Source organism: Sus scrofa, chromosome 7 (genome assembly GCF_054392235.1).
Source record: "Sus scrofa isolate SSC_HxYL_T2T_F1_AM1 chromosome 7, Sscrofa_HxYL_maternal_Yorkshire_Landrace_v2.0, whole genome shotgun sequence".
NCBI lineage: Eukaryota > Metazoa > Chordata > Mammalia > Artiodactyla > Suidae > Sus > Sus scrofa.
In genome coordinates, this window is record NC_139389.1 from 10417665 (window position 1) to 10438907 (window position 21243).

Below are 21243 nucleotides of genomic sequence, written 5' to 3' on the forward strand. Positions count from 1 at the left end.
CTGTAGCATGGATTCGACTCCTAGCCTTGGAAATTCTATATGCCTCTGGTGTGGCCCTAAAGAGCAAAAAAAGGAAAAATTATTTTATTGAAGTGTAGTGGATTTACAATATTGTATTAATTTCTGCTGTACAGCAAAGTGAGTCAGTTACACACACATACACACACACGCACACGCACATTCTTTTTTTTTTTTTTTGGCATGCACAAGTTCTCAGGCCAGGGGTTGAACCCACAGCGACGCCACAGCAGTAACCGGAGCTATAGCAGTGAAAGTGCTGGATCCTTAACCCTCTGATCCACCAGGGAACTCTGACTTTTTCGCATTTTTTCCATTATGTTTTAACATAGGATGTTGAACCTAGTTCCCCGTGCTGTACAGTAGGACCTTGTTTATCCATTCTGTGTGTAATAGTTTGCATCTACTAACCCTAAACCCCCACCCCCTGCTCCCCACCACCACCTCCCCCCTTGACAACCGTACGTCTGTCCTCTACGTCTGAGTTCCATTTCTGTTTCCTAGATGTGTTCATATTTAGATCCCACATTAAGCGGGTGTCGTATGGTATTTGTCTTTCTCGGTCTGACTTACTTCCCTTACTGGGATGGTCTCCAGGACCATCCACATTTACTGCAAGCGGCATCATTGCCTTCTCTCTGAAAAGCTGTCTTGAGAGCCTAACCTTGGTGCCCGTGCCTGTGGTCTTTGGAAACAGGGTCCTTGTAGATGTAACCAAGTGAAGATGAGGACATACTGGGTTGGAGTGGGCCCTGAATCCGATGACTGGGTCCATGAGAAAAGGGCAGCGTGGGCACAGACACAGACGAGAAGCTGGGGGAAGAGGGAGGCAGTGATTGGGGTGTGGTGTTCTCATGCCAAGGAATGACCAGGATTTCGGGTGACCCCCGAAGCTGGAGGAGGCAAGGAAGGAGTCTTTCCTGGAGGCTTGGCAGGGAGCTCAGCCCTGCTGGAACCTTGATTTCAAACTTTCGGCTTCCAGAACCGTGAGAGAATAAATGTCTGAGGTCTTAAGCGACCCAGTTTGGGGGACTGTTTGACAGCAGCCCTAGGAAATCAATACAATAGTCTAAATTTGGGGAGTTTCCAAATGCAGGATCTTTAAAACAGTTATTTATTTAAAAACATTTCCCACCATTGGAATAAAGGAAGGAAGGCCTCCTGGAGAGATCGGGCTGTGACGATGGACATGAGACAGGGTGAGCGCATCGTAATGGCAGTGACAGTGACGTCACTGCGGTCGGTCCCCAGAGGGGGCACTCGTGATGGTTCTCAGCTGCTTAGATGTTTTGGCGGGTCAGCCCTGTTGGAAGGTGTTGAATTACAATTGTGAAAATTCATTTCCCACCTCCCATTTCTTAATCCTTTTAATGACACAGAAAATCAAGGAGTGCATCCAGAAGCCAGATCCGGGGTAGCGAAGGGCAAAAATAACCTGCAAATAAGAAAAATATAAATCTAAGATCTAAACTCTGGGAAAACTAATCTTTCGTGGGTGAGGTTGCAGATATTTGGGGCAGGAGGCGATGTGCTGTATTCATCTTCGGTCTTGCCCCTTGACTCTCCCTTTTAAAAAAATGCAGGCAGTCCTCGGAGGGGTGAGACACATAAAACAATACAATCATAGAAGGCTACATCCAGTTCTGAAAAGAAAATGGTCTTTGGAGTCAGACAGATGTGAACTGAATTCTAGGCTCTGTCATTTCCTAGCTCTATGGCATTAGGGAAGTCACCTGACCTCTCGCTGCCTTAATTTACTCACCTGCTAAGCACGTGTAATGATATTGCCATGACCTTACTGTGAGAAATAAATGAGTTTATAGCTGTTTCAAAGCCTGCTCTATAGTATGGAGAGTATTATCAGTAGCATTTGCTTCTGTTCAATAAATACCTTTTCTTCCTGTGGAGAGGGGATAAGGTGGGAAAGGCAAGCTGGACAGAGGACCAAGGGAGAGGCTGGGGGAGGTGACCCACTTGGAAGATCCTGCAGAGCTGAGTCTGCCTTTGGACTGTAGTTCAAGCAGAAGTTGCTTCTTTCTCCACTTGGCCTCAGGGTAGGCCTGCTCCCAGGAGTCTCCTTTCCTCCCTCTAGACCTGCCCCCCTGCCCCCGGGGCTGGGGGAGTGACAGACTGCCCATAGCCAGCTGCCATGGGCAATGGAGCTGCTTCCTTGCCTGCCTTTGTTCTCGGAGGCAGAGCCCACACCCAGGGAACTGGAGATGGGAAGCCCCTGGAGGCAGCTCCAGCTGTCAGTGGAATCCTTTTCAAAGGCTGGGAGCCAAGCAGAGAAAGGAAGCAGAAGTTGCTCCATCAGACGGGGCCGAGGAGCAGCCAGCACCCTCGTCTTCTCTAATAGTGATCTCTGAACCCCAGGTAAATGCATCAATGCTCTTTATCCAAACAGACACAGTTTTGGCCAAATGACTCATCATCATCTTTTCATTTTCTCACAAAGGCTAACAAGTTTTGAGTATTCATCCTCCTCCTCCCCCTCCTCCTCTTCGTCTTCTTCTTTTTGGCTTTTTAGGGCCGAACATGTGGCACACGGAGGTTCCCAGGCTAGAGGTTGAATCAGAGCCGTAGCTGATGGCCTACACCACAGCCACAGCAACGCAGGATCCAAGCCACGTCTGTGACATACACCATAGCTCACGGCAACGCCGGATCTTTAACCCACTGAGCAAGGCCAGGGATTGAACCCGCATCTTTATGGATACTGGTCAGATTCATGACCGCTGAGCCACAACGGGAACTCTGAGTATCACTTCTTATTTCCCCAAGCTCTACATAGCCAAAAGCATGGGTGACGGCCTTGATAAAAATAAAAATATCTTTGATGTGGAGGCCCCTCACCAAATGTGTTGCTAACAAACCCAGATCCAACCCCTGTGGGTCCTGAGTGGCTCACCTTTGCTCTCCGCCACCATCACCTCTTGGGGGGCCACGTCGCTCTTTCTCTGCCACCTGGTGGACTGGTTCCGCAACTGCATTTGCTATACCTGTGACTTAGGTCAAAGATGGCTGATGGCTGCTCTTGCTGCTTCTGCTGCCACCGGGCCCATGAGCATTGGAAAGGCCTCTCTTGCCAATAAAATCTCCTCAATAAGAAGTTAGCTAATTGAAACATCATTTCAGTTCCTAGAATCGGGGCACTTTCCACCCCCGAGTGCTGTTCAAAACCATCTCTTGCTCCCCTGCCATTAGCCAAAACCCCCAGCAGGGCCCAGGCACTTGACAAAAGACTTTTTCCTTTGACCCAACTTGAATCAGCCTCCTGGGACCCTCGACCGGGGAAGGCCTGACCTTGGGCTTCCTTCGTCATTCTCGTAGAATCTAACTTGAGCAAGAACCCCGTAAAATCAGGTTAGTGAAAACTCCCCCATGCCCCCACTTAGTAATTTTCCATCCATTCACCCCCACCTGCTCTGTCACTACCAGTCCCCACTGTCCTTGTTAGAGTCAGAAGTAAGCCCCATTGTAGCAGCCTTAGTGTCTCTAACAAGTGTCTCGATTTTTCCTTTAACACACTTCAGCCGTCTCTGCCTGGCCCTCACCCACACGGCCCTCCCAGGTTGGAGCCGACTTTCTCATTTTGCAGCTCTTAACCCCAGAAAGGCCTGACCCATCAGACTGAAAGTCTCCCAATAATTTCTCCCAGGCGGCCTCCTGAGATTGGCAGTCTTATATCTGAGATTTGGGAGGGCATTCGTAATTTCCAATCATCTTCCTCACTGGCAGCACATGAGTCCTGAATTTGTAGCTTAAATGAAAGGTCTCTGCATTTTATGCTTTGGCTCTAGAGTTCCCTCCCCATCACACTAGCCGGGGGCAGTGTTACATCCACAGCTCCCACAGTCCCTCTAGGATGCCCAGCCGTCTCCTTCAGCCTCAGCGCCTGTGTCTCTCTCATGACTTAGCTCAGCATCACAGCCGAGTGGCGGGGCTGTGGCCCGCTGGGCTGGCTTTCTTGGTTCCTTGGGTCTAGCCGGGAGCCCAGGGGGAGAAGCAGTGGAAGAGATATGACTTTGTTCTTTCTGCTCCTGCCTCCCTGCCTAATATCATGCTGATGAGCATGTGATGCTCTGATCTGGCTGCTTTTTCTTCCTGAAAATCCAGTCCCACCCTCCCCAGTGCCAAAAGCTTGGTAAAGAGAGGGCCAGGCCAAGCCTTGAACATGATGACAGTAAACAAAAGTAGCCCTGAGATCCTGGCCTAAAGAGGACCAGTTAAGAGGTGGTGAGGGAGTTCCCTGGTGGCCTCGTGGTTAAGGTCACTGCTGGGGAATAAGATTGTGTTTGAGCCCCGGCCTGGGGACCTCTGCCTGCCCTGGGGGCAGCTAAAAAAAAAAAGGCGGTGACAAAAGAGATCCTAGGTGGCGAGTCTGTGCTGGGAAAGGCGCGCAGGACAGACGTGAGGAGCAGCGATCTGCGCCAGGCGCTTTGCAGGCGTTAGCTCTTCCCACTGCACCTCTGAGAGGGTAAATAATGTCCCCAGGCCCCGCAGCTGCGGTCTGCTGGTCTGACTTCTGTGCCCAGCTCGTTCCACCAAACGCTGTTCTCCCAGGGGCAAAGGAGTGTGCTCCTGGGAGCGGGGACACGGTGCTCACACACCTTCTAGAGGAGAAGCCTGGCTGCCTTGGGTCAACCCCCCTCAGCACTCAAATAATGGCAACCTTGTAATAATCTCTGAGGTGGCAGAAATGGCACCAGTCCGTTTTGCATCTGGAAGGGCTCAGGGCTGCCATGATCACTGGCGCGGGTTCCAGGCTCTGTGGCGCCCGCTGTGGACCCCGGATGGCCTGAATCCGATCGCCATGTGGAAAGAACAGGAGTCATAGGGCCGCCCAACCCTGGAGGTTTCCCTGAGATGGAGGCGCGGGTTAGAGCCCTTCACTAAGGCCGATCTGTGCAGCGAGCCCTTGGGGAGTAGATAACCCAGCCTGACAAGTGACCTTGACAGAATTACAGCAGTAATATTTTCAGTTGGTTGAGCTGGTCTTGGCCAATTTCTCTACAGTGTTAGGTGCAAACACGACTCTGCGACTCCGGGGTGCACGCTGGCCTCGGCCTCTCCAGCTGCTGTCGAAAGTCTTTCTCCCGCAGCTTGAACAAGGCCCGTCCTTCTCCTTCCAGGCCAGCAGCAGAGTCTCCAGGCTTCCTTCCTGCTCCAGCCGGTGTGCAGCGAAGCACTGCGGACAGGGATCCTATTCCAGGCCCGTGGAGCTGCGCTGGCCTTGACTGACCTCCCGCGCCAGCCACTCTGTCCTTTGGGGACTGAAATTGATCTTCCTCCTTCTCGTGTGTGAGCACGACCCAAGGTTCAGCTCTGTTAGCGAGGCCCATCTCAGGTGTGCGTTTAAAGGTGAACGGGGACACTCTTAAAAAGGTAAATGAGAGCAGTTCTTTTAAGAATGCCCTCTGTCACCTCTGCCAATGAACAGGATGTCTGCCTATGTTTCCAAAGAGCAGCTTTTAATTTCTCCCTGCCATTGTGTGTGTGTGTGTGTGTGTGTGTGTGTGTGTGTGTGTGTGTGTGTGTGTGTGAGTGTGTGTGTGTGTGTGTGTAGGGATAGGGTGCTGTGAGAGAAAATGTGTAAAAAACAAATTTCTGACCACACAACAGCCAGGCTGTGTTTGCCTCTGGTGTGAGAGGTAAGGGGGTTAACCAAAAAGTCGGTAGTCAAAATGGATTTTTTTCTTCTTTTTACTACTGCACCCGAGGCATATGGAAATTCCTGGGCTGGGGTCAAATTGGAGCTGCAGTGACCAGCCTACACCACAACCACAGCAAAGTCGGATCCGAGCCGCATCTTCACCCACTGAGTGAGGCTGGGGATTGAACCTGCATCCTCATGGAGACTACATCAGGTTCTTAACCCACTAAGCCACAACGGGAACTCCTCAAAATGTTTTATTTTATTTTATTTTATTTATTTATTTTTTTACTTTATTTTTTAAATTACTTAAATGAATTTATCACATCTGTAGTTGTATAATGATCATAACAATCTGACTTCACCGGATTTCCATCCCACAGCCCAAGCACATCCCCCCACCCCCCAAACTGTCTCCTCCGGAGACCATAAGTGTTTCAACTTCTGTGGGTCAGCATCTGTTCTGCAAAGAAGTTCCGTCTGTCCTTTTTGCAGATTCCACATGTAAGTGATGGCATTTGATGTTGGTGTCTCATTGTATGGCTGACTTCACTTAGCATGATAGTTTCTAGGTCCATCCATGTTGCTAAGAATGCCGGTATTTCGTTCTTTTTAATGGCTGAGTGATATTCCATTGTGTGTATGTACCACATCCTCTTGATCCACTCCTCTGTCAATGGACATTTAGGGTGTTTCCATGTCTTGACTATTGAAAATAGTGCTGCAGTGAACATCAGAGTACATGTGTCTTTGTGAGTCGTGGTTTTCTCTGGATAGATGCCCAGGAGTGGGATTGCTGGATCCAATGGTAGTTCTATGTTTAGTTTTCTGAGGAGTCTCCATACTGCTTTCCACAGTGGTTGCACCAATTGACAATCCCACCACCAGTGTACTAGGGTTCCTTTTTCTCCACACCCTCTCCAGCACTTATTGTTGGTAGACTTTTGGATGATGGCCATTCTGACTGGTGTAAGGTGGTACCTCACAGTGGTTTCGATTTGCATTTCTCTAATAATGAGTGATGTTGAACATCTTTTCATGTATTTTTTGGCCGTCTGTATGTCTTCTTTGGAGAACTGTCTGTTTAGGTCTTCTGAAAATGTTTTAATGTCATATATTTTAGAAAAAAATGAATGTCAAAAAATCCCACCATGAGCAACATGTCAAAAATTTAAATAAATAGGAGTTCCCGTCGTGGCGCAGTGGTTAACGAATCCGACTAGGAACCATGAGGTTGCGGGTTCAGTCCCTGCCCTTGCTCAGTGGGTTGACGATCCGGCGTTGCCGTGAGCTGTGGTGTAGGTTGCAGACGCGGCTCGGATCCCGCGTTGCTGTGGCTCTTGCGTAGGCCGGTGGCTACAGCTCCGATTGGACCCCTAGCCTGGGAATCTCCATATGCCGCAGGAGCGGCCCAAGAAATAGCAACAATAACAACAACAACAAAAAAAAGACAAAAAAAAAAAAAAAATTTAAATAAATAATTGAATTGACTTGAGTTTTTTTTTTTTTTTTTGCTTTTGCCTCAGACTCCAGTATGGGCACACCTTTATAAACTTTTGATAGTATGTTCATCAGGGATTTTTTTTACAATAATTTAAAATTTTTAAATATTGCACGAAGATTATTTATCTTGATTACTGAGTTTTTGTTTTGTTTTTTCTGGTGTCCCTTTAAGTTTTGCATACCATGGCAGTTGCCTCTCCTGGGTCCAAGCTGTCTTCGGACATGGTCTGAATCAGAGGCAAGGCTGTTTTTGGTGACCTGCTGATGATAGAAGCTGGCATTTATCGTCAGCCTCCAAACTGAAAATGAGTTGTTGAATTCTTCCTCTAGGTGGTAACTCTTTGAGCCCAGAATGGCATTCAGATTTTGTCATTTGTTTGGTCACAGCTAAAGCCATCCTGAGTGCCAAGCTGCAGTGAGGTAGAATTGGTTCTCTTGGGGGTAGCATCAATTCTGTACAGATTGTGGACGGTTCCAGAACCATCCAGGCCGTGGGAGGACACACTGAGCGTCTTGGTAGATGCGCAGGTATAATTTGATGCCCAATCCTTGCTGCTCATGATTGTAGAGGAACCTTCACTTCCTCTCTCGAGCTGCCCAGCTCATTGCATGTACTCAGCTGGGTACCCGGAGCCCCTCCCCCCCACACGTCATCATCACTGGCGTCCCCAGCAGCCACAGGCTATGTGGGTATCGTTTCAGTAGCTGCCTTTGAAAAATATGGCCCAAAGACTTCTGGTGCTTCTGGAAAAGCTAGCTATTTCATAATTGTGAAACTGACCTCTATTCCACGGCTCTACTACACACTGGTGTATTTCCTGGCAAACCCCAAATTAAATGACATTTCCTGCCCTGGCGAGAGATGGGCAAGTGGGTGAAAATATCACAGCAACCGCCCTGTTCGAGTTGTAATATTCCTTGACGTGCAGTATCTCAGGTCTTTCCCGGGGCTGTTAACTAGCAAGTTTAAGGGGCGACCCTGTGAGCTCGGAGTCCTGCCATGTGGAATAAGCGGCCGGCCAGAGGCCTCTGACTCCTTTTCCCGTGTATTCTTTCCCATCTCAACCTGCTCTTCCTCCTCCTGTAACGCTTTCCTCCTGGACTTGACATCACCTAAACCCCCAAGCACGTGATCCCACTTTTACCTCCTTAACCATTTAGAGCCCATTCTGCTGCCAGAATGATCCAGTTAGAATGTTGATGTGATCATGTCATTTGGTTATTTAAAACTCTCTGCAACAACTCCTTCTAGCCTAGGAGGTAAAATTCAAGGTCCCTGTTTTGGCCTTGCCCACCTCATTGGGCTCATGGCTCACGGCTCATCCTACCCAAAGGCCTGCAGCACTGGCTCAGCCCCTGGGCCTTTGCACACACCCTGCCCTCTTGTCACACGCCAGTGGCCTGTCTGAGGGTAACTGCATGGCTGCCAGCCTTCTTGGGCTGAGAGGCCAGTTGGGTTCCTTCAGGTGGACTTGCGCTCCCTGCCCTGATGGCAGTAGGGTCCCAACCCCCATCCTCCAGTGTAGCTGGTGGTCTTGATTCTAGAGGCTCTCACATTATTTCATCCTCCAGATAAGCCCCCTGTACCGCCTGGCGCCTGGGGATGGGGACCAGTTGCCTGGCTGGGTCAGCTGATGAAGCAGCCTAGGAGATCGTGCCTCTTGCACGGCTGAAAACAATCAATCCTCTTGTTTTCAGTCTCCTGTCTTCAGTGACACGCAGAGCCTCCACTTCCTGAATCTTTCTAGGGTTTTAGGGAGCAGAGGGTCATTTTTCATGCATATCCCTTTTCAGAGGCACTTAAGATACAGCTTGCTCAGGCTGGCCAAGTCCTTGGTCTGACTTCATTTTATTTATCTGTAAAATGATAAAAATGTTACATCACTTTCAATTCCATTAAAGACGTTGAATGAGCTAATCCCTCAGGTGACTTCTAAGCCAGAACTATTTTGATTAGTCGAGGCATTTAGATTTGTGAGCATATTGTGTAAGGTTTCTCTTTCTTTCCTAGTTGAACGTGGTCAGAGAGAAGTCAGACACGTCGGCTCCAGGATAATCTGGCCAATTAATGTACGTTTGCTTTTAGGTTAAAGTAAAACTTTGCTTATGCCTATCATTTTTTTTTTTCCCGATCCCCCTATTTTAGTAGACTTTCTGATTGACTGACAACCATAATGTGGATGGTATGTTGGACAAGAGAGTTTGCAAAGGGAAAAAACCTGGGTTTCGTGCTGGGGAGGAGCTAAAGGGCCTAGAGAGGCGTGCGTGACGTCACCCCCTGGCTGAGCCAGTCACTGTATAACCTGTGTCCCCTCTGTGACTTGGTGGGCAGTGGTGTAAGTTTCAGGGATAGATGTTATTGTACCAATTAAATAGTTAGAGCCCTTAAAAAAGCCCAAGTTTTCATTATGCTTTCCAAGAGTGGGCTGTAATTTTTATTGAAGTACACACAAGCCACAGAAGTCTGAAATGCATTAGGGCTCAATGTATGTAACTATTGTTGGGCGTAGGGGGGGTCCCCCTGGATTGCTGCTCTGGGAGTCATGTGCGGTCACTGCTGGCAACAGCCAGCACCGGGGCAGCGCTTTCCTGGCAAGCGTGGACGGGAGCTTAAGAGCTGCGATTATTTTGGAAGGGAAAACGAACAGATGTGCCCCTCTGCTGACTCCTCAGCCTGCCTTGGGACTCATTTGCACGTTGGATGGGGGCTCTGCTACCCTGAGGCGTATGGCTGCTTTCGGTTAATCGTCATGACCGTGTGTGAGAAGAGCTCCGGGTGTGATTGCCAAGCCTTTCGTTAGGGCCAGAAATGGAAAAATCTTTCAAACAGAAAATGAAGTTTGGTTTGGCATTCTGATAGATCATTAGCCCGAAAATGTACGCTTGGCCTTGCTGGTAGGCTGGAGGAAAGGAATAATAACTATGCAGGGTTGCTACCTTCTGCCCAGCAAGTCCAGTCTGCTGCCTCCTGGGCTGAGAGAGCCCTGGGCTTGGCTCTGCTTCAGACCAGACGCTCCTGCCCCATCTCCTTGCCGCGGGGGTGGGGTGGGGGGGCACCCCAGAGTCTTATTTACCTGGAGTGGGCCTTTGGCTCTGCTGGATGTTACACTTGGTCTTTTTAACCTTTCTGCTTCCTGTGGCCACGCTGGCTCCATCTAGGTGCCCCCTCACCCACAACATGACTGGGCCTCACTTCTGCTTTCTGCTGCCACTGTACCGTCTCCACCAGGACGTTCAGAATGGACACTGCTGTCGTTTCTTCTTATGTCAGTCCCTTCTTGACAAGCTTGGGACCCTGGAGGATTTTGTCTGGTTTTGTTTTGTTTTTTTCATTTGTTACATGGCTCCCACATATGCAGTTAACCCAACTTCTGACGTGACTAAACTTCATCCCCATGGACAGAAATGTACCAGTCTTTGGACATTCACAACTGGATGTGGAAGCAAGGTGATTTTCACTGAGGATGTGTGGGTTACTCAGATTTATGTGACAAGCTTGTCTGGCAAGCCACACCATCAAGGCCACAAATTCCGGTCCTTTCCAAACTGTAACCAAAACTCATCTCTATCTCCAAGTGTCCTTTGAGCAGAGGTCATTGACTCCAACAAGGGCCAGGGCCAGAATGAGTCATGAGCTGACTCTGGGTGAGAGGGAAGGAGGGGAGGCAGGGAGGGGTGAAGGTGAGATGTGGTGGCCTTGTGGATAAAGGAGGTGGGGGCTGAGTGATTAAAAGGGAGAAATCTTTTTTTTTTTTTAACATCCTGGGCTGCACTGCGGCATAAGGAAGTTCCAAAGGCTAGGGGGTTAAATCGGAGCTGTAGTTGCCAGCCTACACCACAGCCACAGCAACACAAGATCTGAACCACCTCTGTGACCTACACCACAGTTCAAAACAAGGCCAGCTCCTTAACAACGCCAAGGATGGCACCTGCATCCTCATGGATACCAGGCGTTACCACTGAGCCACAACATGGGACTCCAAAAAGGGAGAATTCCAAGGGAGCAAAAATCAATAAAATTGATTTCTGGGACTTTAGCGGGCCGAGCTCAGAGAGGAAGTGGGAAAGGTGGATGGAGGCCAGGTGTGCCCCTAGCATCATTATATGGAGTCTGAGCCCCGACAGCGCTAGTCACTAACTTTGAGACTTTGCCCCTCAGTGCCTTCTGTTGCTGACACCATGAAGGCGAAACAGTCACCCCTCCTGGATGCTCACTGCAACTTGTAGGAGTCTGTTTCTAAGTGTGGGACTGCTGCAAAACTGTGAGCTCCCCAAGGGCAGGGCTGTGTCCCGGAGCCACGGAGTTCTCGCGATAAGTGGAGGTCAGCCATTAGGTCGGGCGCTGTAACTGTGAGATCATCAAGGGCAGGGGTATAGCCAGTAGTCATGGAGTTCTCGCGATAACTGAAGGTCGGCGGTTAGGACTAGCGCATACCCTAAGACCATCGAGGATAGGGGTGTGTCCAGGACTCTCGGAGTTCTCGCGATAACTGGAGGTCAGCCATTAGAACTGCGTCCGTGCCGAAGGCGGGGAGTCCTTTGCTCATGGACCAGAATAAGTACAGCCTGGGTGAGTAACGTTAAGACAAAAAAATCCGTAGAAAGAAATCCAAATCTAAACCAGGTAGGCCATCCTCGGGGCCAGAGTATTTTGCATTTACTGTAGCTTTCAAGCCGTAGGAAGTACACCACCAAGAGTGCGCCCGAAGGTAAACAGTGGATTTTGGGTGCTTATGACGTGTCCATGAGGTCGATCCACTGCAGCCAATGTACCACCCTGGTGGACAAGGTTGGACTAGGGAGCTGTGCATGCGGAGGCGGGGGTGGGTTGGGGTCGATGAGTTAATGGGAAATCTCTGAACTTTCCCTCCATTTTGCTGAGATCCTAAATTGGTTCTAAAGAAGTAAAGTCTTAATAAAATAAAAAATGTATCTGGAGTTCCCTGGTGGCTCAGCAGGCTAAGGTTCTAGTGTTGTCACTCCTGTGGCTCTGGCTACAGCTGCTGTAGTTACCAACGCGGCGCAGCAGCCCTGTGGTGGCAGTGTATCAGCTCCAGCAGCCTTTTTACCCAGTGAGAAACCAAGCCAGCAGTTGGAGAGTTGGAGAACTCAGGTTTATTATCCCGGCAGGCTCATAGGAGATCGCTCTCTGGAGTCTGAGCCTGGAGGATGGGTTTCACAAGGCTTTTATGGGTTAGTTCTTCCGGCTGTGCTTGGCTGGACGGACCGGAGTGAGGACAGGCAAGCAAGTTTACAAAAGCGGATGCGTGGGGGAGGGGTGGTTAGGGGCAGTTGGCTGGACTTTGCTTAGTCATCATGATCCTGGTGTCTCCCGTCTACCTTTTTATCGGGATTTTTTTCTCTTACACTGTGTACACCGTGATGGGGTTCCATCCCTGGCCTGGGAGTTTCTGCATGCCATGCTGGGTGCGGCCAAAAAAAAAAAAAAAAAACAAAAAGTTCTAGCAAGCAGACCTTAGATGTCCAGTCCATCTGACCAATAAAGAACAGTCCACCACCCTTGGACCTTAGCATTTAAAGCTTAATACAAAGTCTGTCTTTCTTTCTCATTGGAAAAAATTAGCTTATACTGGTGGCTCAGGTTGATTTGAAATTATTTGAAGGTATAGATGCACTTGTAGTAGGGTCCCTTCTCCCTGATGTTGGAGTTGTGTGTTTGATTTTAATAAGTCTAAATACAGCGTTTTATATTCAGTCCTACCGTATCTAATCATCTTTGCTCTGGTTTATTATTCCGACTTGCCAAGATCTTTTGGCGACTGAGGTCTGTTTTCCAATATGTTGTATGTTATCCCCAGCGTTGTGGAATTTGATATGCATGTTTGCTATGCTTTTATTGACAAAAAGCATTGAAAGATAAGGTGAGGAACAAGTTTTGTAGAATTCTATTAGCGATCTCTTTCCAGCTTAATATCAGTCCGTTAATCCTATTTTGGGGGGTAATTTTAATCAGTCGGCTGTTGATCACCAAGGTCAATATGCTAGATAGGGATCTCTTTATCTTTAATGGCTAATGGTCATGCTGCCTGGACCATGCCTCTACCATCCTTCCTGTCTAAACCTCTTGCTTCTAAGGGAAACTCCTTTACTTAACCTCCAACTTGCCCAGCCTTGCTTTCCATCCTGTGGTCACCTCCCCGCCTCGTTAGCTCCTCCTGACTCGAGCAGCAGTCCTTTCACCTTTGGCCTCATGCAAAAGGCTGGACAAAGCATATTTTCTAATTGTAAGATCTGAACTGAGGACAATGAAAAGAATTTTATAGTTTGTAGTCAATATAGAAATGAAAAAAAGAGACTGAGTTGGGATTGAGGCAAGCCAAAGCTTGCCTCTCCCTGGAGAGAGAGAGAGTGGTGATGACAAGGTTTGGAAGCTTCTTTTGTATCTTAGTCACTCTGAGAAGCTTAGGAAAGCTATGGACTCTCTCCCCTGAGAAATATATAAATTAACATATATACAGCATTTTGCTTACAGTTTCTTTCTTTCTTCTTCTTCTTTTTTTAAATCTTTTAGGACCAAACCCAAGGCACATGGAGGTTCCCAGGCTAGGGGTCTAGTCAGAGCTGTTGCTGCTGGCCTACACCAGAGCCACAGCAACGCCAGATCCGAACCGCGTCTGTGACCTACACCACAGCTCATAGCAATGCCGGATCCTTAACCCACTGAGCAAGGCCAGGGATCAAACTCGAATCCTCATGGATTTGTTTGCTTGCAGTTTCAGGTTTGCATCTTGGACTAGTTAATCCTAGGGGAAAAAAAGATAATAAGCCTGGTTGGTATTGAAATAGTGAAGAGGATTACAGAAAGAAATAGGGGTGGAGAGGACAGAGACCCCAGGACCCGCCTCATTTCCTGAGGTTTCCAAGTCTGGTTCCAGTCCACCTGACTTTCTCAATAAACTCCAATTTTCTTGAGATAAATTGGAGTGAGTCTCTGGTCCTGCCTGACCTAGATAATGAGGTCATCAACCACAGAGTCACATCTCTGACTCCAAACATCACTTTCCAAGGACTTCCTGCTTTCCCTTTCTTACTCTGCCGACATGCCAACCTAGCCCTCTCTCCTGTTTGTTTCCTGTGATTTCTGTGCCTCCGGCCCAGACTGCTTCCCAGACTGTGCTTTCACCTGCTGAACCTCTCTACCTGGTTTTCCCGTAAATGTTGCCAGTGCAATAGGTTCAAATCTGAATTCATAGTTTAATTACTGCTGAAAAGAAACAGGAAACAAAACTAAAAACAAAGCATACAAAATTTCTCTTTTTTAAATTGATAAGCTTTTGTTTTTCTTTTTTTTTTTTTGGTTTTTTAGGGTTGCACCTGCAGCATATGGAAGTTCCCAGGCTAGGGATCAAATCAGAGTGCAGCTGCTGGCCTACACCACAGCCACAGCAACATGGGATTTGAGCTGCATCTGTGATCTACACCGTAGCTCACGGCAATGCCAGATCCTTAACCCATTGAGTGGGGCCAGGGATTGAACCCGAGTCCTCGTGGATGCTAGTCAGGTTTGTTACCACTGAGCCACAATGGTATGGAGCCCAGATATGCTTTTGTTTCTTGTTTTTTGGTTTTCGGTGGTTTTTTGGTCAAGAGCATCCTTTCAAAGAAGCCTAAGAAATGTCCCTGATGTCCTTCTCCCTTCTGGCCTCAGTCGAGTCAGTCATCCATCTTGCTGACTTTGTCCTCTGAAGAGTTCTCGAACCTGTGTGTTTCTTTCACCACCACGATCCGTATCCTGCCACCCTCATCCATTCCCATGAAGGAGGTTTGTTGTAAAATAAAGCTCTAAAATGTTTCCCTGTCTCCTCTAACCCATATTTCCAGCTGCAGCCACATGGCTAGTCTAAGATACAAATCTAAGACACTCCCACTTAAGGCCCTTCAGTGGTTCTGCATAATCTAGGAGATAAATTGCACACACCCTACGGAGCAAAGGGGCCCCCACTATGTCTCCTGCTTCTTGTCCTTATAGCCTCATCTCCTGCCCCGCCCTGCACTTCCAGCCAACTGATCTCCTTACATTTCTGGCCCATACCATCACATTTCCTGTTTCAAGACTGCTGGGCATGACCTTCCCTAGCTAAAGGTTTTTCATAGGCGCCTCTACGGCTAAATTCCTTTGAAGGTCTGAGAAAATATATATACAAAGGACACAGGATTACTAACACTTTCATAAGGAAATTGAGAAGAATTGTACATCGCACGCACTCTCCGTGGCCAAACATCACAAGGTTCTACCTGAAGATATCTTAATGTGTTGGTTACATCCAGTGATTCCTATTGAAGGTCCCCGTGTTGCTCCTTTGATAGTCTCTTCATGGCTCCTTCCTGCCCAGTGGACATTTACACCTTTTCCAACCGTGCTCACTTCAACCATTCTTTCCTCCTATATTTGCTCATTCACCCTAGTTTCCTTTTTTGAAAATGGAGACCAGTATGGTTCCTATTTGGATTTTCCAACTAGCTCCTTCCTTTTTTAGCAATCCATGAGCAGGTGCAATGTTTTTCTTGGGATTGGCCATCATTGGGAAGCAAGGTGAACCTGTGATAGGTGAATTTTGGCTAATGTGTGAATTTTAAAGGACACACAAATTTTTGGACCACACTTATTTTTCTGGTTACAGAAGTAATTTCTGCTCATTGAGGGAATATTAGAAATAACAGAGGACTATAAAGACGGTCATTATACTACTGCATAGCTAACTACACAGATGTAACATTCTCTCTCTGTCCCCCCCCCCCCCGCCGCCCCCATTTTTCTCTTTCTCTCCCTGGTTTGGCTAGTATCTCCACCAGAAACCAGAAAGAATCTATCCTAGGACCTCTTGGAAGGCTGAAACAAGCCCACATTGGAAAAAAAAATTCTGAAGAACATTGATCTTTTCTTTTCTTTTAATAAAAACAAGCTGCTGTAACCTGGAAACCTATAGGTATTCACTTTCTCTCTCTCAAGAAAAAAAAAAAAGATTGATTGAGTTAATATTTGAATAAGTAGTTCATTCACATGGTTCAGAATTATAGGAATATAAAAAGTTAGTGTGGTTTTTAAATATGTCTACAAATTCTTTGCCACTCCCCCCCATCAAAAGATAGAGTCAAATTCCTCTCCCTTCGAATATAAACCTGGCTTTAGTGACCTAATTGGGTATTCATCCAGAGACTTTTGTGTTCTTGAAAAAATAGGAATATATATACTTTCCTGTTGTTTTTATACACTGTTCCATACTTCGATTTTTTTTCCCACGTGTCAGTACATTTTGGAGCTCTTTGTTTACAGTTGAATTATATTGCTTTGTATGGGTTCCTTTTTTTTTTTTTTTTTTTTTATTTTCCCACTGTACAGCAAGGGGGTCAGGTCATCCTTAGATGTATACATTGCAGTTACAGTTTTTTCCCCCACCCTTTCTTCTGTTGCGATATGAGTATCTAGACATAGTTCTCAATGCTATTCAGCAGGATCTCCTTATAAATCTATTCTAGGTTGTGTCTGATAAGCCCAAGCTCCCGATCCCTCCCACTCCCTCCCCCTCCCATCAGGCAACCACAAGTCTCTTCTCCAAGTCCATGATTTTCTTTTCTGAGGAGATGTTCATTTGTGCTGGATATTAGATTCCAGTTATAAGTGATATCATATGGTATTTGTCTTTGTCTTTCTGGCTCATTTCACTCAGTATGAGATTCTCTAGTTCCATCCCTGTTGCTGCAAATGGCATTATGTCATCCTTTTTTATGGCTGAGTAGTATTCCATTGTGTATATATACCACCTCTTCCGAATCCAATCATCTGTCGATGGACATTTGGATTGTTTCCATGTCCTGGCTATTGTGAATAGGGCTGCAATGAACATGCGGGTGCATGTGTCTCTTTTAAGTAGAGCTTTGTCCGGATAGATGCCCAAGAGTGGGATTGCAGGGTCATATGGAAGTTCTATGTATAGATTTCTAAGGTATCTCCAAACTGTTCTCCATAGTGGCTGTACCAGTTGACATTCCCACCAGCAGTGCAGGAGGGTTCCCTTTTCTCCATAGCCCCTCCAGCACTTGTTATTTGTGGATTTATTAATGATGGCCATTGTGACTGGTGTGAGGTGGTATCTCATGGTAGTTTTGATTTGCATTTCTCTTATAATCAGCGATGTTGAGCATTTTTTCATGTGTTTGTTGGCCATCTGTATATCTTCCTTGGAGAAATGTCTATTCAGGTCTTTTGCCCATTTTTCCATTGATTGATTGGTTTTTTTGCTGTTGAGTTGTATAAGTTGCTTATATATTCTAGAGATTAAGCCCTTGTCAGTTGCATCATTTGAAACTATTTTCTCCCATTCTGTAAGTTGTCTTTTTGTTTTCTTTTTGGTTTCCTTTGCTGTGCAAAAGCTTTTCAGTTTGATGAGGTCCCATGGGTTTATTTTTGCTCTAATTTCTATTGCTTTGGGGGACTGACCTGAGAAAATATTCATGATGTTGATGTCAGAGAGTGTTTTGCCTATGTTTTCTTCTAGGAGTTTGATGGTGTCCTGTCGTATATTGAAGTCTTTCAGCCATTTTGAGTTTATTTTTGTGCATGGTGTGAGGGTGTGTTCTAGTTTCATTGCTTTGCATGCAGCTGTCCAGGTTTCCCAGCAATGCTTGCTGAATAGACTTTCCTTTTCCCATTTGATGTTCCTGCCTCCCTTGTCAAAGATTAATTGACCATAGGTGTCAGGGTTTATTTCCGGATTCTCTATTCTGTTCCATTGGTCTGTCTGTCTGTTTTGATACCAGTACCACACTGTTTTGATGACTGTGGCTTTGTAGTATTTCTTGAAGTCTGGGAGAGTTATGCCTCCTGCTTGGTTTTTGTTTCTCAGGATTGCTTTGGCGATTCTGGGTCTTTTGTGGTTCCATATAAATGTTTGGATTGTTTGTTCTAGTTCTGTGAACAATGTCCTGGGTAATTTGATAGGGATTGCATTGAATCTGTAGATTGCTTTGGGTAGGATGGCCATTTTCACAATATTGATTTTTCCAATCCAGGAACATGGAATATCTTTCCATTTCTTTACATCTTCTTTGATTTCTTTGATTAAAGTTTTATAGTTCTCGGCACATAGGTCCTTTACCTCTTTGGTCAGGTGTATTCCGAGGTATTTGATTTTGTGAGGTACAATTTTAAAAGGTATCATTTTTTTGTATTCCTTTTCTAATGTTTCATTGCTGGTATACAGAAATGCAACTGACTTCTGAATGTTAATCTTATATCCTGCCACTTTGCTGAATTTATTAATCAGTTCAAGGAGTTTTGGGGTTGAGTCCTTAGGGTTTTCTAGGTATAGTATCATATCATCTGCATACAGTGATAGTTTGATCTCTTCTCTTCCTATATGGATGCCTTTTATTTCTTTTGTTTGTCTAATTGCTGTGGCTAAGACTTCCAAAACTATGTTGAAGAGCAGTGGTGAGAGTGGGCATCCCTGTCTTGTTCCAGATTTGAGTGAGAAGGCTTTCAGTTTTTCCCCATTGAGTATTATATTTGCTGTGGGTTTCTCATAAATGGCTTTGATTATATTCAGGAATGTTCCCTCTATACCCACTTTGGCGAGGGTCTTGATCATGAATGGATGTTGAACTTTGTCAAATGCTTTTTCTGTGTCTATTGAGATGATCATATGATTTTTGACCTTTTTTTTGTTAATGTGGTGTATGATGCTGATTGATTTGCGTATGTTGAACCATCCTTGTGAACCTGGGATGAACCCAACCTGGTCATGGTGTATAATTTTTTTGATATGTTGTTGGATTCGGTTGGCTAAGATTTTGTTGAGAATTTTTGCATCTATATTCATCAATGATATTGGGCGATAGTTTTCTTTTTTAGTAGTATCTCTGTCTGGTTTTGGAATGAGGGTGATGGTGGCCTCATAGAATGTCTTTGGGAGTATTCCTTCTTCTTCAACCTTTTGAAAGAGTTTAAGGAGGATGGGCACCAATTCCTCTTTATATGTTTGATAAAATTCACCTGTGAAGCCATCTGGTCCTGGACTTTTATTTGTAGGGAGTGATTTTATGACCTCTTCAATTTCATTTCTAGTGATCGGTCTGTTCAGTTGGTCTGTTTCTGCTTGATTCAGTTTTGGCAAGCTGTAAGATTTTAGAAAATTGTCCATTTCTTCCAGATTGTCAAACCTGTTGCCATACAGTTTTTCATAGTATTCTCTTATGGTTTTTTGTATTTCTCCTGTATCCGTTGTGATTTCTCCTTTTTCATTTATAATTTTGGTTATTTGGGTTCTTTCTCTCCTCTTTTTAGTGAGTCTGGCCAGGGGTTTGTCAATTTTGTTCACCTTTTCAAAGAACCAGCTCTTGGTTTTATTAATTTTCTCTATTGTTTTTTGAGTCTCTATTTTATTGATTTCTTCTTTGATCTTTATAATTTCCTTCCTTCTGCTGACTTTAGGACTTTTTTGTTCTTCTTTTTCTAATTCGTTTAGGTGGAGGGTTAAGTTGTCAATTTGGGATCTTTCTTCTTTTTTGAGAAAGGCCTGGATTGCTATAAATTTCCCTCTGAGCACTGCTTTTGCAGCATCCCATAGATTTTGAGAGGTTGTGTCTTCATTATCATTTGTTTCAAGGTAGTTTTTAATTTCCTTCTTGATTTCCTCATTGACCCATTGGTTTTTTAGTAGCATGTTGTTTAGTCTCCATGTCGTAGGTTTTTTCTCTTTGCTTTTCCCATGGTTGATTTCTAATTTCATGGCATTGTGGTCAGAGAAGATACTTGAGATAATTTCTACGCTCCTAAATTTATTGAGATTCGCTTTGTGTCCCAATATGTGGTCGATTCTTGAGAATGTTCCATGAGCATTTGAGAAGAATGTGTATTCTGCTTTTTTTGGATGTAGTGTCCTGAAGATATCAATTAAGTCTAACTTTTCTATTGTTTCCTTTAGGATCTCTGTTGCTTTATTGGTTTTCTGTCTAGAGGATCTGTCCATTGATGTGAGGGGGGTATTTAGGTCTCCTACTATGATTGTATTCTCATCAATATCTCCCTTTATGTCTGTTAATATTTGTTGTGTGTATCTGGGTGCTCCTGTATTTGGGGCATATATGTTGACAATAGTAACATCCTCTCCTTGGATGGATCCCTTAATCATTAAATAGTGTCCTTCTTTGTCTTTCTTTATGCCTTTTGTTTTAAAGTCTATTTTGTCTGATATGAGCGTTGCGACTCCTGCTTTTCTGTCATGTCTATTGGCGTGAAATATTTTTCCCCACCCTTTCACTTTCAATCTATATGTATCTTTTGTCCTAAGGTGAGTTTCTTGTAGGCAGCATATTGAAGGTTTTTGCCTTTTTATCCACTCAGCCACTCTGTGTCTTTTGATTGGGGTATTCAGTCCATTGACATTTAAGGTGATAATTGATAGATGATTATTTATTGCCATTTGAACCTCATGTTCCAGTTGAGTCTATGGTTCTCCATTTTTTTTTTTTTTTTTGGTTGGATGGTCTCCTGTTATTATCTGCTTGAGTGGTTTTTTTTTTCATTTTTTGCAAATGCAATATTTGGTTTTGGCTTGTGATTGCCCTGTTTTTTAAGTATGCTAACCCCTTCCCATAAATGTGTGTTTTAGCCTGATGGTCCTGTAAGTTCAACCACTTCATTACTATATTAAAATTAAGAAGAGAGACATACATATAAACAAAAAGGGTTATTTACCTCCTGACATCCCTTGCCCACATTTTATGGTTTTGATGACTCTTTTTTATTTTTTTCTTTTTAATTTTATTTTGTTTGAAGCATGCTCATGATTAAATCTGTATGCTGGCTTATTTGAGTGACTTCTCTCTGATTGCAGTTTCCTCAGTCCTAGTTCTTCCTCTTCTTCTTCTTTTTTTTTTCTTTTCTTTTTTCTTCCCTTTCCTTCCTTTCTTTTTGGTTTAGAGAAGCCCTTTCAATATTTCCTTTAACCTGGGTTTTGTGTTGCTGTATTCTTTAAGTTTTTGTTTGTTGGGAAAAATTTTTATTTCCCCTTCTATTTTAAATGATATTCTTGCTGGATAGAGTATTC

General features: G+C 45.3%; 1 protein-coding gene across 4 annotated transcripts in view; it reads left to right on the plus strand.

Moving 5' to 3' along the window:
• The first annotated feature begins 5159 nt into the window (after positions 1 to 5159).
• Positions 5160 to 21243, plus strand: part of LOC106507125 (uncharacterized) — a 299118-nt gene continuing 283034 nt past the window's right edge. For 3 of the 4 annotated variants that reach the window (XR_014809599.1, XM_084967402.1, XM_084967404.1), the window contains exon 1: positions 11678 to 11744. The gene's annotated coding sequence lies outside the window, so the exon portion shown is untranslated. Of the gene's footprint in view, positions 5404 to 11677; positions 11745 to 21243 lie in introns of those variants that run through there. The other variant, XR_014809596.1, reaches the window with a different exon arrangement.